The sequence below is a fragment of the Balaenoptera physalus genome, assembly GCF_965194825.1.
Source record: "Balaenoptera physalus genome assembly, chromosome: 5".
Taxonomy (NCBI): domain Eukaryota; kingdom Metazoa; phylum Chordata; class Mammalia; order Artiodactyla; family Balaenopteridae; genus Balaenoptera; species Balaenoptera physalus.
Window position 1 is genome coordinate 112,807,791 of NC_138884.1, and position 12,265 is coordinate 112,820,055.

Below are 12,265 nucleotides of genomic sequence, written 5' to 3' on the forward strand. Positions count from 1 at the left end.
TGAGCCATATGGTGTGAGGTGGTTTCTCATCCCTTTTGTGATGTGGGCCGTTTGGTGTTAGGTGGTTTCCCATCTCCTTTGTGATGAAGGCCCTGTGGTGTGAGGTGGTTCCTCCTCCCCTTTGTGATGTGGGCCGTTTGGTGTTAGGTGGTTTCTCATGCCCTTTTAATGAGGGCCCTGTGGTGTGAGGTGGTTTCTCATCCCCTTTGTGATGTCGGCACTGTGGTGTGAGGTGGTTCCTCATCCCCTTTGTGATGTGGGCCCTGTGTTGTGAGGTGGTTTCTCATCCCCTTTGTGATGTGCGCCCTGTGGTGTGAGGTGGTTTCTCATCCCCTTTGTGATGTGAGCCGTTTGGAATGAGGTGGTTCCTCATCCGGATTGTGATGTCGGCACTGTGGTGTGAGGTGGTTCCTCATCTCCTTTGTGATGTCGGCACTTTGGTGTGAGGTGGTTCCTCATCCCCTTTGTGATGTGGGCCCTGTGTTGTGAGGTGGTTTCTCATCCCCTTTGTGATGTGCGCCCTGTGGTGTGAGGTGGTTTCTCATCCCCTTTGTGATGTGGGCGCAGTGGTGTGAGGTGGTTGGTCATCCGGTTTTTGATGTGGGCCCTGTGTTGTGAGGTGGTTTCTCATCCCCTTTGTGATGTGGGCCCTGTGGTGTGAGGTAGTTTCTCATCCCCTTTGTGATGTGAGCCATATGGTGTGAGGTGGTTTCTCATCCCTTTTGTGATGTGGGCCGTTTGGTGTTAGGTGGTTTCCCATCTCCTTTGTGATGAAGGCCCTGTGGTGTGAGGTGGTTCCTCCTCCCCTTTGTGATGTGGGCCGTTTGGTGTTAGGTGGTTTCTCATGCCCTTTTAATGAGGGCCCTGTGGTGTGAGGTGGTTTCTCATCCCCTTTGTGATGTCGGCACTGTGGTGTGAGGTGGTTCCTCATCCCCTTTGTGATGTGGGCCCTGTGTTGTGAGGTGGTTTCTCATCCCCTTTGTGATGTGCGCCCTGTGGTGTGAGGTGGTTTCTCATCCCCTTTGTGATGTGGGCCCTGGGGTGTGAGGTGGTTGGTCATCCTCTTTGTGATGTCGTCCTTGTGGTGTGAGGTGGATTCTCATCCGGATTGTGATGTGGGCACTGTGGTGTTAGGTGGTTCCTCATTCCCTTTGTGATGTGGGCCCTGTGGTGTGAGGTGGTTTCTCATCCCCTTAGTGATGAGGGCCCTGTGGTGTGAGGTGGTTACTCATCCCCTTTGTGATGAGGGCCCTGTGCTGTGAGGTGGTTACTCATCCCCTTTGTGATGAGGGCCCTGTGGTGTGAGATGATTTCTCATCCCCTTTGTGCTGTGGGCCCTGTGGTGTGAGGTGGTTTCTCATCCCCTTTGTGATGTTCCCTTCGTGGTGTGAGGTGGTTTCTCATCCTCTTTGTGATGTGGGCCCTGTGGTGTGAGGTGGTTACTCATCCCCTTTGTGATGTCCATCATCTTTTTTAAAAATTCTGATATAACTCCCATACCATAAAATTTATCATTTAAAAGTGGTTTTTAGTATACTCGCAAAGTTGTGCAACCATCACTCCTTTCTTATTCTAGAATATTTTCATCACCCCTGTTGATGAAAAATTATTCAGTCGATATAAGAAAGAAATGGAACATTATATTCGTGCCAAATTTGAGGATTATTACCCAGGAAGAGCACCTCAGAAAGCTCCAAGAACTGTTGCACCTGTTAGAAATGAAGGCACAGTTATATAAGTTTTTTGAGACAGAGGGGTGTACATTAAATGACGTTTTATTGACCATTTACACATTGCAGATCCACGTGTCATCATGGCCCCTTCCAAGATCAAGAAGGAATGTTGTCTTTAAGGAGTTGTCTTGTTGATGCAAGGGGACTGTTCCTCTTTACGGTTGAGCAGGTATTGCTGCTGATGGGGGAGGTTTGGTGGATGCATAATGCACATACACAATGCACAGTAGAGGGCGGGTAGCCAAAGGGCAGGGAAAATTTTTTATTTTACATTTTTCTTGTTTTTCCATAAAATATGAATTTTATTTCACACCCCAAAAGGTAACCCCACACCCATCAGCATTCCCTCTCTGCTCCCAGCCCCTCAGGGCCACTTGCCTGATATGCAGCAAAGCCAGTGTACTGCACCGTGTTGTGGTGAAGGAAAGTATAGCATTTATTGCAGGGCACCAAGCAAGGACAACAAGCAGTTCCCGCTCAAAAGACCCAAACTCCCAGGTGGCTTTCTGGGAAGGGTTTTTAAAGACATTGTGAGGGAGGGGGTCACAGGGTGCCCGATCAGCTTGTATGCAATTCTCTGATTGTTTGATGGTGAGGCAACAGGGTGATGGTTCAGGAATCTAGATGTCGGTCTTCTGGCTCCAACCAGCCTGGGGGTCTATATGTTGATGGTCAATCTGGGGTCTGCCTGCTGATGGTCAGCAGTTTCCATCTAGTGGTAAAACCGTGTACCTCAGATTGGGACCTGAACCCACGGTCTTTTTTTTTTTTTTTAAATTTATTTATTTATTTTTGGCTGTGTTGGGTCTTCGTTTCTGTGCGAGGGCTTTCTCTAGTTGTGGCAAGCAGGGGCCACTCTTCATCGCGGTGCGCGGGCCTCTCACTATCGCGGTCTCTCTTGTTGCAGGGCACAGGCTCCAGACGCGCAGGCTCAGTAGTTGTGGTGCACGGGCTTCGTTGCTCCGCGGCGTGTGGGATCTTCCCGGACCCAGGCTCGAACCCGTGTCCCCTGCATTGGCAGGCAGATTCTCAACCACTGCGCCACCAGGGAAGCCCCCATGGTATTTTAATTGAGATCACACACCTGGTCCCAGGACTTAATGAAGCTCAGGTTCTTGATGTTTCATTGCAGAAAGAATTCAGTGAGAGACAAAGTGATAGGTTAGAAGTGGATTTATTTAGAGAGAAACACACTCCACAGACAGAGTGTGGGTCGTCTCAGAAGGCGAGAAGCCTCAAAATATGACTTGGTTAGTTTTAATGGACTGGGTAATTTCATAGGCTAATGAGTCGGAGGATTATTCCAACTATTTTGGGGGAAGGGGCGGGGATTTCCAGGAATTGGGCCACCGCCCACTTTTTGGCCTTTTATGGTTAGCCTCAGAACTGTCATGGTGTCATGGGTGTGTCATTTAGCAAGCTAATGTATTACAATGAGTGTATAATGAGGCTTAATGTACACCGGAAGTTGAATCTTCCGCCATCTTGGACCTAGTTGGTTCTAACCAGTTTTTGTCCTGTCCTGTGGTGGCAGGAAACCACGCATCTTGTAAACAGTGGGGGTCCATGGGCAGACAGAGAAAAGCAGGAAGCTCCAGACTGACAGGAAACCACACCTTTTGGGTGATGTGTCCTGGAAGCAGACAAAGAAAGATGAGGCAATTCAGGAATCTCTTGTGTCCAAATGTAACTTGTTGTTCATTATGCTCTCATTACAATAAAATTAGCCTTACAGTTAAGTACCCATCATGCACCGACACCGTGGCACTTCTGATCTAAGCTAAATAAGGACAAACATCCCTCCTCCCCTTGGGAAGATGGAGCTGAGATGAAAATCAAGGAACACAACCTCCAAACTCTTCCTTCCCCAGGGAATATTCCACGCCTTCATTTGTGTACCCTGGCTTGCCAAAGAAGCCCAGGACTGCAGCTCCTCACCTGTCTGCCCCTCTCTGAGAGCGTATTGTTGCTTAAATAAATTCTCATGTTACTTTCTTAACCTCCCTGCTTTGTCTCCGAATTCTTCTGCAAGGAGACAAGAACCTTAAATTCACCGGGAACAAGGGCATCTGAACCTTCGCCCTGTGCGAAGTCTTTCTAGGTCTGGATGTGTCTTCTTTTCTCCTTGTACTTTCTTAGGAAATGAAACATTCAAGAATTCCACAGTGAGAACTTTGGGTTTTTTTCCTCTTTCTCCCCATCAGAACTGCTGTCTATTGATGTTCTCTCCTTTCAGAGACACAATGAGAGTTTATTTGTAAATCTGGGTTTTAAAAAAAAATCAGGAAGAATGCTGCCTTAGTCAGCATAATAATATGGGCCCCGTGCAGCATTTAAGCTGCATAATAGGCAAATGGTGCTGCTTGAAGGGACTCAAAATGCCTCTTGAATGGTGGGTGTTGCCTGCTTGCCTTTCACAGCCGGTGGGAAGTGAAAAGTTCCCCCACCTCAGGGGCGCGCTGTGCCCGAAGGCCCACCACCCTCACTTCCCTGGGGACGTGGAAAAGCTCTAGCCCTTCACTGACAGGAGCCAGATGGGTCGGATATCCCGGGCCTCGGAGGCATCTGGGGGGTGCCGCCCGCATAGTAGTAGTTTCCTCTGCGTACCTACTGGGTGCCAGGCTCCACAGTGAGAGCATTATCTGATCCCACTCTCACGACTGCCTGAGGGGTGCCTGTGGCTGTCCCCATTCCCCAGGTGAGGAGAAGGGGATTCCAAGGGGCCGTGAGAATGTTTCCAAGGCCACACAACCAGGAAATAGCTGAGCCGCTTCAGGCCAGACTTGATGCCCCAGGGGCCTCTGAGTTGGCCAGATCTCGGCTTCCCTGAACTCCACCTTCTCGGAGTCACCCTGAAGGTAACCACCTCTCAGGTGGCTCTGAGGATTCACCGACCCCCTGCATGGAGATACCAAACACGTGGGCCTGGTGCTAAACTGTTCCCAGAAGGGGGACCCCTTCCAGGGCCTGAAGGTGAGCTCTTGTCTAATACTCGGAAATGAATTGTCCAAGGAGACACACATGGTGACAAAGCAAAAGACTTTATTGGGAAGGGGCGCCCGGGCAGAGAGCAGCAGGGTAAGGGAACCCAGGAGAACTGCTCTGCCACATGTGTCGCAGTCTCAGGGTTTAGGGTAACGGGGTTGGTTACCGGGTTGTCTCTGGCCAATCATCATCTTGCTTGTGCCCATACTTGGTCTGACTCAGGGTCCTTCCTGGCGGTGTGCGCATCTCTCAGGCAAGATGGATTCCAGCGTGAGGGTTTCTGGAAGGTTGGCAGGACTTATTATGGGCTGGCATCTCCTCCCTCCTTTTGGCCCCTCCCGAATTCTCCCATTTAGTTTTAGGACCTCCTGTTGTGAGACAACTCATGCAAGTGGTTATTATCATTCCTGGCCAAGGCGGGTGGTTTCAGTCAGTGGTTCCCTAACAAAACCAGTGTCCAATCCCTCCCCAGCCTTTGTTCCTGGGGCTCACACTGTGCAGAGGGACCCAGTGCAGACAGCAGAAGCTGCCTGGCCCAGGGGACTAGCCCCCAAATAATGACTGAAGTCCTCATCATTCACCGGCCCCCTCTTCTCCCTTCAGGAGAGCACCTGGCCGTACCTGTTTGGAGTGATTGCCGTCCCTGTCTTGGTCCAGTTGGTGAGCCTGCCCTTTCTCCCTGAGAGCCCACGCTACCTGATCTTTGAGAAGCATGACCAGGCTGGAGCTGAGAAAGGTAGGGGCCGCTTTGTCTGGTCCATGTGGCTCTGGCCGCTTCACAGGGGTCAGCGCTGCAGGGCATGCTGGGTGCCCTAGGACACCCTATCCCGTTTCATCTTCCCAACAGCCTGCTATGGGTGGCCCAGAGTGGGGACACAGATCAAAGTGTCAACTGAAAAAAATGCACAACATGAGAGTTGTGAGTTAAGTTTTATTTGGGGCAAAATGAGGACTATAGCCCGGGAGACAGCATCTCAGATAGCTCTGAGAGACCGCCCCGAAGCGGTGTGGGAGTGTCAGTATATATGATTTCAGTGAAAGGGGTACGTACAGTCAAGCACACATTTTGGCAGAAGGCTGCTGCTGGTCACGAGCAGATGTCACCGTTAATGATTTTAGTGCTTTTCTAGATATGAGGATATGTAAGAAATTTCAGCTCATAAAATCTTCTCCTGAAAATATCTGTCTGAAGGCCTGTTCTGCCAGTTTTTCCCAGAGCACAGAGTGCCTCATTCCTGATCCTTGCCCTGAACTCCTTTCAGGGGGTGTTGAAGGTCAGCGACTGCAGTGGCTAGTGACTTAATCCTTGTAGAACCAGATTGCAAGTGACAATTTTACGGTTAGCAACAGGGAGTCTGGAAAAGCCAGGACAGAGTAGGATAAGGCCCAGGTCTGCTCTCCTCTGCTCAGTGTCTCTCTGTGGTCACTTCTCGGGTTGTCCCAACCCCAGAGATGCTGCATATTTCTTAGTGGTTTAAGTCTATCCCGGCCCTCCCTCTGCTCCTCTCTTCCTCACTGATCAGCTTTCCCATCTTAACATTCACATGCAAGGAAAGGGAACATACAAGCACAGAATGAGCCCTCACATCACACCAGCATGGGGCCTCTGCAACAAGACCCACTGGACCATTCCCATTAGCCCTGCAAGGGAACAGAAATATACCCATTTTACAGGAGGGAAGCATGAGGCCCACATGGGGTTTGGCAGTCATCTTGTGTAGCTCTCTGGGCCAGATTCAAAGTACAGCTTTCAGAATCAGAGACATTTCTACAGCCCGGAAAAGGCAAAATCATTTTGCCTGGAGACAGACGATGTAGAATGAACAATAGTATCCCCATTCTTTTAGTTTTATAAAACAAGACTTGGTCGACAGCACCGAGGTTCAGCATGAGGGCTGGGAATAACTAGTGCTGCCTTCACATCCCAGCTCTGCAGTGTGACCTTGACCAATCCTTTTCACCGTTCTGATTCTCAGAATCCTCATCTGTAAAAAGGAAATGATATGAGCCTCCCCCATGGGCTTGTTAAGGATTAAATTAGATGATATCTATATCTATATGGTCCACAGTATTACCTGCTGTCATTATCACTGAGGACTCTGTCCAGTTTCTTATTATCCATATCCTGTCCTCTAATCTAAATTTCCCAAATGTCCACATCCAAGAACAAACTGAGAATTATATGTAGTCCTTAGCTCACTATAATTTGTGCAACATCTTTTAAAATCCAAACAACCTAAGTATTTTCTGAATTGACAAGTGTCATAATGAAATATTAATAATTGCCTATGTCTGTCCATCAGTTTGTGATTCAGATCTATTTCCTCATTTACGACATTTCTATAACATGAAATCAGAGAACACTGTCATTACTTTCGTTTTTTGGATGAAGAAACAGAGGCTTCCAGGGGTGAAATGACTTGTCCAGGGCTGTGGTTATATGGTTTCTGGTTTCTAGAGGCCTTTAAAAATTGATGGAAAGGACAGATCTTTCTTTGATAGACGCCCACATACACAAAATTTGTGGAGCATGGTGGTGGGGATGGGACTTGAGCCCTCTCCCCCAGAAACCCACAGGGGACCCTGGTTAATAGCTCCTCCCCCATCTCACAGCCAGTATGTGATAAAAGAAGGACTGGAACCCAGGGGTGATTTCCCTCCCACCACCTTCACGCACAGAGGGACACAAGTGGGTAGTGGTCTAGGGGGCTTCCCGTGGGGCCCTTGGGGAGGCAAACTATCCAAAAGTCAGGCTTCAGGGAAGAAGGCTGATGGTCAGATGGTAGAGGCTCTGGAGTAAAACGAAGGCAGCTGAGGAAGAGCCAATGGGATCTGATTTCCAAAAGCAACTGGGTTATAGGTTGTTAGAAGACAGCAATTCCTCCAGCTTGATCTCCTGGCATGTGAGGATGCCCATCTGGCTCCACTGGGGAGGAAATCCTGGGAAACGCTCCAGTTAAGTACATTCGGAATGGGCAGTGCATATGAATGCCAGACAGCAAAGAAGGTTTAAAAGATTTATTTCATAGCACAACAGGGAGTGAGAAGAAGGCCAGTTGTAAAAAGTGATAAATATTACATGTACACTTTATAAAAAGAACAAAGATGTTGGCCTTAGGTTGAAATAGAACATTGAGACCTGCATCTATACTAATAACAGTGCTAAGTTCATTCCAGGCATTCAGCAAACAATGGATGTTTACTGTGCTGGGTGCTCTGCCAGGTGGTGGGGAGAGGGGAGCATAAGTGGTCTTCCAGCCCTCCAGGAGGTGAAGGGGGCGTCTAGTTAAGGGAGGCAGACACACTCCTCAATGCTCATCTGCACTGAGAACATATCATTCTAAGCACTTCACATGTGTTAGGTTGTTAAACCCTCACAACAACCATGGAAAGGAGATCGCATTATTATTTCCATTTTAAGACAAAAAAACAAAACAAAACTGAGGACAAGATAACTTAACCAAAGACACAAAGCTAGCAAATGGCAGCGCTGGGATTTGAACTCTGAAAGTCTTGCTCTGGAACCTATGAGCATAAATAAAACACGCTCTATTACCAACCACCTTGTTTGGCACCACGGGAGATACACCTTGCCCAGTCTGTTGGTAATTTGGTAGAAAGGACCCTGTAGCAGTTAGCTATTACCATAATAATGCTGCATAACAAACCACCTCGGAACTCACTGGCTGAAGACAATGGCAGTTACTCTGTTAATCTTGATAGGGCTTGTCCTTGCAACTCTTCTTGTCTCAGCAGAAGCCCTCTCACATATCTGGTGGTCAGCCAGCTGATCCAGGATGGCTCAGCTCTGTTCCATGTACCTCATCCTCCAGCAGGCTAGCTCAGGCATATTCTCTCAGCAAGCACAGAGGTCCCAGAGAGGAAGTGGAAAACACAAGCAGTTTTTCAAGCTTTGAATCAGCTAAAATAGTATTGGCCAAAGTCACATGGTCAAGCCCCAGAGTCAGAGTGGGAGGGGCTACACAGTTACAGCACAAAGGACATAGATGTAGAGAAGCAATGAATGGAGGCCATCAATGCAGACAATGCAGACACACTCCCCTTTCCGGCTTTCCCATCCTCCCCACCCCCAGTTCAGAGTGGCAAGGGGTTAAGTTCCAGCCCTGAGTCTGATTTATTTGTGCCCTCTTGCCAGTTGAGGAGAAGTCCCCAGCACCTAAAAATGGGGGAAAGAGCCCAAACTTCCACTGTGAGAAATGGTGTTTATTTAATTGAATAGAAATGGAATATGAGCATAGGGAGTGGGATAGGACACTGGAGTCAGGGAAGTTGCATCTATCAGGACCTTTGGGGTTATAGGAGACAGAAACTCAAAGCAGCATAAGCAGGCTTCCCTGGTGGCGCTGTGGTTAAGAATCTGCCTGCCAATGCAGGGGACACGGGTTTAAGCCCTGGTCCAGGAAGATCCCACATGCCGCAGAGCAACTAAGCCGGTGCGCTACAACTACTGAGCCTGAGCTCTAGAGCCCTTGAGCCACAACTACTGAGCCCACGTGCCACAACTGCTGAAGCCCGCATGCCTAGAGCCCGTGCTCTGCAACAAGAGAAGCCACTGCAATGAGAAGCCCGTGGACCACAACAAAGAGTAGGCCCCGCTCACCGCAACTAGAGAAAGCCCTCGTGCAGCAATGAAGACCCAACACAGCCAAAAATAAATAAATAATTAATTAATTTAAGAAAATACTATTAAAAAAAAACAACATAAGCAAGAGGGGAGCTTTTAACACATGTCCCTAGGAATGGGATTTGAGGGCACCAATAGTTACCACTCTTCTTCCTGGCTCAAGTTTGACACCAATTGAGAGATGGATGCAGAAGTGGAGGAGATGCAACAAAAATGTCATTTTTAGTTTGGATAAAGAAAGGCCACTTGGCAAATTGGCTTTCAGTCTGATGGCCAGGAGAGCCTCATAAGACGGTACTCATGGGCTCCCAACAGGGCCCACCCCTGAAAAATGCAGGACACGGAAGAAAAGACTGTGTTCTCCTCCAACCAGAGAGATCTCAAAATTAAAGGGAGGAACTAAGCTGTGTGGGCCATTTCTCTCCCCAACTTACCAGTGAACTAAGTCCCTTCTCGTTTCTGGGGACCAGTGAGTGAGGGGTGGGCAGAGAGGGCGGAAAGAATGGTACCTTAATGAAATGCCCCTCCAGGAGGAAAGTAATATCAGAAGTGAGCCATATGTGTTCTGCCTTATAATAGGGATAGAGAAGGCTGGATTTCCTTAGGCATGGTGGGATCCAAGAGATTAAACTAAGTCATCAAGGTACTGTCCCTCTCTCAACAACTCCTAGACATTCTTAGGATTTCATTGGCTTCATTCTTAAACGGGTTTTCTCCATTTGGCATCAAGACAGTCTTGAGCAGTTCCAACTTTTAAACACTGTTTTAGAAGGAGAGAGATTCCCTTTCACATAGCACACATCTCAATCCCTGAAGGAAATAATTCTAATTGGCCCTTCCTGGGTCACATGGCTATGCTTGAATCAATCACTGCCCCGGGAGTTAGAATTCCCTGATGGGAATTCCCAGAATTGACCAGTTTGGGTTACTATCCAGTCTGGTGATTGGGCGATGGAGGGCTGCAAGGTTTGATTGACATCTCTAGTAGAATTATAGAGTGTACAGGAGGATGGCTTCAAGAAAAAGATACAGGCAAGAGAAAAAAGTAATATATGCTCATCACCGTGAAGGAATGATACCTCTGGATGCTCCTTCCCGGTAATGCTTTGGCATCCCAGCCCCCACGGTCTGTATTTTTGTCACCAGACCCCGATCAGGCATGTAGACTTGGCAGAGAGCTCAGACCTCAATCCCCAGATAAATAAAAAAGCAATTCTTTTTATTGCTGTTCTTTTGTGGCTGGGAGGGAGTGTATTTCTATGGCATTTAGAAGCCAGTTACTGGCTAGACCCTGGCCTGACTAGAAAAAGAAGACTGTCCGTTATTGGCTGCTATTGTAATTTTGGTTGACATCATAATCAGGGGAAGTTTGTTTGTTTCTTTGGTTTTTGTTTTGGTTTGGTCTGGCTTTTTTGAGAGAAAGGTGTACATATCAGGATTCAGGTTAGCCACCTTATGATAGAAAACCCAAACGATAGTGTCTTAAAATAGAAGTTTATTTCTCTCTCTCACATAAGAAAAGGTTGAAGGTAGGCAGACTAAGGCTGTTACAATTCTTCATGGTGTCAGAGACCTTGTTCCTTTCATCTCTCCATCTGCCTCGAGCCCTTCATCTCTAGATTCCCAGAGCGTTGCCTCATGGTCCAAAGTGGCTGCCATCATATCTGCTTTCCAGCCAAGAGGAGCAGGGTGAGAAGGAAGGATTACTTACCCTTCTATTTTAATAAGTCTCCAAGTCTCACACGCGTCTGCTAGGTCTCTTTGGTCAGAATGTGATCATGTTTCCTCTCTTAACTGCCAAGGAGGCTGGAAAATATAGTCCTTTAGTGCAATGTTGTCACAGAAAGTCAGGGCCTGCTCCTAAGGAGGAAGGGAGAATGAATAATAGCATCTGGCCACCAGCAGGCTCTGCCACAGTCTGGAAAGAAAGCAACTCAAGTACCCATTGGCTGGGACCAGCCAGACTGAGGCATTTCGTGTGCTCTGGAGGCTGATAACTCACGACTCCTTCAAGATGGCGCTACTTAAACAGCCATTTGATGCATATTTAGAGGTGAGGCCGCGTGAGCTCTGGTAATGAGCTACGTGCACCCAGTGAGCCAAGTAAAAGCCCTGAATTTAGTGGGCGCTGCCTTCATCTGTCATTCCTGAACACGCCCACGGTAGTCTCACTCCCACCCCACAAGGACTGTCAACCACATTCTGGGCTGCATATCATTACATCTCCAATGCTGCCTTTGCGCCTTAGGGGATGCCATCGTGCCCCTTGTCCATGGATGCTCTAGGCAACTGCCTCGGTGGCCTGAGCTGGATTAAGGGACTGCTCTGCAGTCCAGAGCTGGCCAGAAACATTCAGGAGGCAAGGTCACATGCCAGATGGACAGAAGTGGGCCCCAACAATGGCCCTTATAAGAGACAGCTGACTTCATTCCCTTTTGTGCTAGGGGCTAAAGTACGTTACCTTGGTCACAAGGAGTCTGGTTTTTATTAAGGCAAGAATAAAGTATATTCAAGTGGATTCATGCTAGAGGTGCATTGAAAATACAAGCTTTTCCCAAACCATTGCAATACCTGTCTTCAAAAAGAACAGAGATTCCTGAGGATGGCCAGGTTGGAGGTCCAGGCCCTTGGACTTGCATGGACCCTCCATGGGGTAGCAGAGCAAGAGCAGGTACAAACTAGAGGTCTCAGGTCTCTGCCCTAAAGGACTCACCATGATGTGAGTCTCCTCCACACCCCCAATCTCCTTCCCACTCATGGCTCAAGAGGGCTGCCATCACAGCTGCCTCCACCTTCTCCAAGTTCCATCTAAGGAAGAAAAGACCCAGGGGCATGACCAAACCATTGACAAGCTGTCAAGGGGAAGAGAGAGCAGCCTTATTTGGGATGATAGATTGAGAAC

General features: G+C 48.2%; 1 protein-coding gene across 5 annotated transcripts in view; it reads left to right on the forward strand.

Moving 5' to 3' along the window:
* Positions 1 to 4,356: 4,356 nt before the first annotated feature.
* The window catches only part of LOC309660903 (solute carrier family 2, facilitated glucose transporter member 9-like), a 122,622-nt gene continuing 114,713 nt past the window's right edge, over positions 4,357 to 12,265 (forward strand). For 4 of the 5 annotated variants that reach the window (XM_082462023.1, XM_082462028.1, XM_082462025.1 and 1 more), the window contains exon 1: positions 4,357 to 5,454. The gene's annotated coding sequence lies outside the window, so the exon portion shown is untranslated. The remainder of the gene's footprint in view (positions 5,455 to 12,265) is intronic. The other variant, XM_082462026.1, reaches the window with a different exon arrangement.